Source organism: Phoca vitulina, unplaced genomic scaffold (genome assembly GCF_004348235.1).
Source record: "Phoca vitulina isolate PV1807 unplaced genomic scaffold, GSC_HSeal_1.0 scaffold12, whole genome shotgun sequence".
NCBI classification, from domain to species: domain Eukaryota; kingdom Metazoa; phylum Chordata; class Mammalia; order Carnivora; family Phocidae; genus Phoca; species Phoca vitulina.
In genome coordinates, this window is record NW_022589715.1 from 48,322,015 (window position 1) to 48,328,014 (window position 6,000).

General features: G+C 39.1%; 1 protein-coding gene across 2 annotated transcripts in view; it reads right to left on the reverse strand.

Annotated features, from left to right (window-relative positions):
* Positions 1 to 6,000, reverse strand: part of CAMKMT (calmodulin-lysine N-methyltransferase) — a 376,306-nt gene that overhangs the window by 91,382 nt on the left and 278,924 nt on the right. The gene's annotated exons all lie outside the window — the stretch shown is intronic.

The window sequence follows — 6,000 nt, forward strand, 5'->3', positions numbered from 1 at the left end:
GAAGGAAAACTAGTGTGAGGAGATGGGGGTGAGGAAGGAAGAAACCAAGGATAGATCTTTTATCTGCATGGATGTGGATGACTTTGAGAATAATGACAGAGACGATAGTGAGGCAGGTTCTAGAATCTTCAACAGAGTGGGGAGTGTCTTAGAAATCAGCAGGTAACAGCAACACATGCTTCAAAGGCGCCACTGATTTTGAGAGTGAAGGAAGGAGGAATTTGTGGAAGTGGCAATGTGGAGCAGTGGTATGAGAACAAAACAGAAACAACCTCCAGTTTCTGAGAGGGCTGCAGGGAAGCATCTCTCCCACCACTCTTACCTCTTGCCTATTTTTTTTTCTTGAACTTATCATCATCTAACTTATTGTAAATTTATCTTATTTATTGATTGCCTTGCCTCACTATAATATAAGCTTTATAAGGCAAGGATATTTGCCTGTTTTGCTCATTGCTATATCCCCGTCACCTAAGAGCACTGCCTGTCACATAGAAGATGATCAATATACATTTGTTATATAAATGAATGGAAAGATTCACAAACAAGATGTTACTTTGAGAAATCAATAGAGTTTGGATGTCTCCAGAGGGTGAACGATAAGACCTTATGAGTGAGCAAAACCCCATGAGTATAGGCATGGGTGCAGGACCGATATAGTATGCCTCGGGGCAAGAAAGAAAGGCTGTGCTAATGGTCATGCTCTGTCTGCAGGAAGAAGAAGAAAGGCTCACTGAACACAAAGCTTATGAAAAGGGTCTTGAGTGAAGAGAGGTTGAGGACCTTTGGAAAGTTGTTGCCCTCCAATGCCTATATTGAATTGTCCATAGTCAAAATGCTAAACAAGATGACATGGAAAGGAAAGTTCAAAAATGAGCAGCTTTATTACTTAATTTTTTACTTGAAGATGGTAGTTGGATGTTTGTTGAATCAATGAAATGGAAACTGTGGAAAGGCCTGGGGAGTCCTCACAGCTACTATTCAACTTCTGAAGCATAAAGAACATCACTTTAAGGTGGGGAAATCAGCAAATACCTGAGTGAAATGCATGATACTAGATTGGATCCTGGACCCCCTCCAACCCTCCCAAAAAGCTATAAAGGACTATATTGGGATAATTGGTGAAATTTGAGTTATGGACCAAGGATTAGATAATAGCATTAAATCAATGTTAAATTTCCTGATTTTATAACTATATTGTGGCCATTGAAGAAAATGTCCTTATTTGTAGTAATATAAACTGAAATATTTAAAGAGGCATATCTGCTACTTATTCTCAAATTGTTCAGAAAAAGAATATATAACTATTTATATCTCTGTGTAATTCACATCAATCTAGCTAGAGAATGATAAAGCAAAAGGGGTAAAATGTTAACAACTGGTAAATCTAGGTAAATGACACATGGTAATCTTTTTTTTTTTAAGATTTTTTATTTATTTATTTGACAGAGAGAGAGAGAGAGAGAGATAGTGAGAGAGCACAAGCACGGGGAGCAGCAGGCAGGCAGAGGGAGAGGGAGAAGCAGACTCCCCATGGAGCAAGGAGCCCGATGTGGGGCTTGATCCCAGGACCCTGGGATCATGACTTGAGCTGAAGGCAGCCACTTAACCAACTGAGCCACCCAGGCGCCCCGATACATGGTAATCTTTGAAATAGTCTTGAGATCTTTCTGTAGATTTAGAATCACATTAAAATAAAAAGTAATCTCCCCTGTCAAGTACCAAAAAACAAGAAAAAACACCTTCCCTTCAAACTTCAATGGACCAAGTTTTGAATGTGCACATTCCATTTATAAATGCATGTGCACATTCCATTTATAAATGCATGTGCACATTCCATTTATAAATACAGGAGAATATATAGCTTAATAGTGTTGATGTGGCTCAGATACACTTTCCATTGATAGTAAGTACAGTGTAAGTCCATGTGATAAACTGCCAAAGAAGCTAGAAGATCTTTGGATCCATTAGCAAGTAATGGCAATAAGAGAGCAAAAGGGCCCCACTCAACTCTATAATGGTCACTCAGCATCAAGAATGCTGAGTGTCATTCTGGGTATCACGCTTTTAAGATGGATGCTGAAGACAAGAGCAGACCAACCAGGGAGAGAAGAAGGGTAAGAAAGGGGCCGACAAATTTTTCAGATAAAGAACAGAGTTGACTGAGTTTGGAGAAGAGAAGGCTCATGAAGATACAAGAGTTGTCTTCAAACATTTGAAGTGATAGAGTGTGAAAAAGGGTGTCTGTTTGTCTCAGGTCAAGTTGGGAAAAAGCTTTCCCAATAATTAGAGCTGTCCAAAATCACAAGGGTTTGCTTTAGGAATCACCAGTTTTCTGTAATTGGAAGTATTCAAGCAAAACTGGAACAATTATTCATCGAAGACACTTTGAAAAGCTTCAACAAGGGTCAAGGGGGTTGGAATGGATCATATTTAAAATTCCTTCCTAACCTGGAAAGCCTATCTGACTTAATTCACAGTTCTGAAAATCCTTGGGCAAATAAAAGATAATATATGTAGTGATAGATATATATACACATACAGGCAAGCTATTTTTTGGGTGAAGGCATAATCTGATTTTCTATGAAGAGTACAACGATGAGATATGAAGGTGATTCACTGGGCCCACCAGTCACTGGAGGTAGTAGCTGACACCCTTTGACCATGTTTATTTTATTACCCATCTGAAACCTCAAGTGATTTGGCACATATCTCATAAGCAGAAAACTCTGTTTATCACCTCTGCCATTGCCAAATATCCAAACCAGACTCTGCGGCCACTGTTGGCCAAGTGAAACATTGGCAGCCTCCATTCTGTCCTGTGGGAACACTTGAAAGTTCAAGATTGTTCTTTCATGGAAAAAGAAAGGGAAAACCCAAGGAATTCCTGGAACTAGCTCCCCCATACTATACGGTCATGCAGATTCCATCAGGCTGAAAGCAGAGCTGGTATCCTTAGAGTATCCTTATAGCAATACAAAAGCTTACAGTCTTGCTCACAACCATTATTGCTATTACCTAAATCACAAAAAAAGAAATAAAATACAGCAAAATAAAATGTGTTGTTCTTCTGTACTAACTTCTTCTGAACCTAATGCTACTCTGTAAATTAGGCAAGCCATCTACCTTTCATCATGAACCACCTCACAGCAGGAATAAGAGAAATCAATTTGCCCTACTCTAGTTATAGGACGGTATAAAGATGATAATGACAAGCAACACATACAAATAAAAATGATGGTTTAATAAAACTAGTTTTATTATTATAGACTGGAAGGACAAAAAAAGCTAAGTCTTCCTACATACCACAACAAAAAGGATGATCTCTGTTCAATACATACATTAAAAAAAAAATCTTGCCAAAAACATAACATTGGTTTCACATATCGCTAGTAGCTTTCAAAAATATGTTGTCTAGATCTTGAAGGAAAAATCTAAACATTCCCGTCAACAATAGCTTGACCTTAATGTTTCTATGAACTTTGGGAGAAGGGTAAGAGGCATATTTTTAAAAACTTAGTAGTTCACTGAAACCACTAAAAATTAAAATGTGGGCAAAACATTAATTTTGATTTCTTATATTGCCATTTTCATTGACTATGTTCTTTTTTTTTTAAGATGTTTTTAATTTATTTTTTGACAGAGAGACAGTGAGAGAGGGAACACAAGAAGGGGGAGTGGGAGAGGGAGAAGCAGGCTTCCCGCTGAGCAGGGAGCCCGATGCGGGGCTCGATCCCAGGACCCTGGGACCATGACCTGAGCCAATGGCAGACGCCCAACGACTGAGCCACCCAGGCGCTCCCATTGACTATGTTCTATAGCACAGTCCTCAAAGTATAGTCCAGGGCCCTGAGCATCCTTAAGACCCTTTTGGGGGGTCCTTAAAATCCAAGGTATTTTAATAATAATAATAGTAGTAGTAATAAATACATATTTGCCTTTTTCACTCTTATCTATTCGTTAGGCTATAAGATGTATGATATTGCAATCAAAACTCTTCAGAGTATAGGGATAGAGGGTACATACCTCAATATCATAAAAGCCATCTATGAAAAACCCACAGCGAATATCATTCTCAATGGGGAAAAACTGAGAGCTTTCCCCCTAAGGTCAGGAACATGGCAGGGATGTCCACTATCACCACTGCTATTCAACATAGTATTAGAAGTCCTAGCCACAGCAATCAGACAACAAAAAGAAAAAAAAAAAGGCATCCAAATCGGCAAAGAAGTCAAACTCTCACTCTTTGCAGATGATATGATACTTTACGTGGAAAACCCAAAAGACTCCACCCCAAAACTGCTAGAACTCTTACAGAATTCAGTAAAGTAGCAGGATATAAAATCAATGCACAGAAATCAGTGGCATTCCTATACACCAACAACAAGACAGAAGAAAGAGAAATAAGGAGTCAATCCCATTTACAACTGCATCCAAAACCATAAAATACCTAGGAATAAATCTAACCAAAGAGGCAAAGGATCTGTACTCAGAAAACTATAAAATACTCATGAAAGAAATTGAGGAAGACACAAAGAAATGGAAAACGTTCCATGCTCATGGATTGGAAGAACAAATATTGTGAAGATGTCAATGCTACCTAGAGCAATCTACACATTCAATGCAATCCCCATCAAAATACCATCCACTTTTTTCAAAGAAATGGAACAAATAATCCTAAAATTTGTATGGAACCAGCAAAGAACCTGAATAGCCAGAGGAATGTTGAAAATGAAAAGCAAAGCTGGCGACATCACAATTCCGGACTTCCGGCTCTGTTACAAAGCTGTCATCATCAAGACAGTATGGTACTGGCACAAAAACAGACACATAGATCAATGGAACAGAATAGAGAGCCCAGAAATGGACCCTCAACTCTATGGTCAACTAATCTTCGACAAAGCAGAAAAGAATGTCCAATGGAAAAAAGACAGTCTCTTCAACAAATGATGTTGGGAAAATTGGACAGCCACATGCAGAAGAATGAAACCGGACATTTCCTTACACCACACACAAAAATAGACTCAAAATGGTTGAAAGACCTAAATGTGAGACAAGAGTCCATCAAAATCCTAAAGGAGAACACAGGCAGCAACCTCTTCGACCCCAGCCACAGCAACTTCTTCCTAGAAACATCGCCAAAGCCAAGGGAAGCAAGGGCAAAAATGAACTATTGGGACTTCATCAAGATAAGAAGCTTTTGCACAGCAAAAGAAACAGTCAACAAAACCAAAAGACAACTGACAGAATGGGAGAAGATATTTGCAAATGACATATCAGATAAAGGGCTAGTATCCAAAATCTATAAAGAACTTCTTAAACTCAACACCCAAAGAACAAATGATCCAATCAAGAAATGGGCAGAAGACATGAACAGACATTTTTCCAAAGAAGTCATCCAAATGGCCAACAGACACATGAAAAAGTGCTCAACATCGCTCGGCATCAGGGAAATACAAATCAAAACCCCAGTGAGATACCACCTCACACCAGTCAGAATGGCTAAAATTAACAAGTCAGGAAATGACAGATGTTGGCGGGGATGCAAAGAAAGGGGAACCCTCCTACACTGTTGGAGGGAATGCAAGCTGGTGCAGCCACTCTGGAAAACAGTATGGAGGTTCCTCAAAAAGTGGAAAACAGAGCTACCGTACGACCCAGCAATTGCACTACTGGGTATTTACCCCAAAGATACAAATGTAGGGATCCGAAGGGGTACATGCACCCCAATGTTTATAGCAGCAATGTCCACAATAGCCAAACTCTGGAAAGAGCCAAGATGTCCATTGACAGACGAATGGATAAAGAAGATGTGGTATATATATACAATGGAATATTATGCAGCCATCAAAAGGAATGAAATCTTGCCATTTGCAACGATGTGGATGGAACTGGAGGGTATTTTGCTGAGCGAAATAAGTCAATCAGAGAAAGACATGTATCATATGATCTCACTGATATGAGGAATTCTTAATCTCAGGAAACAAACTGAGGGTTGCTGGA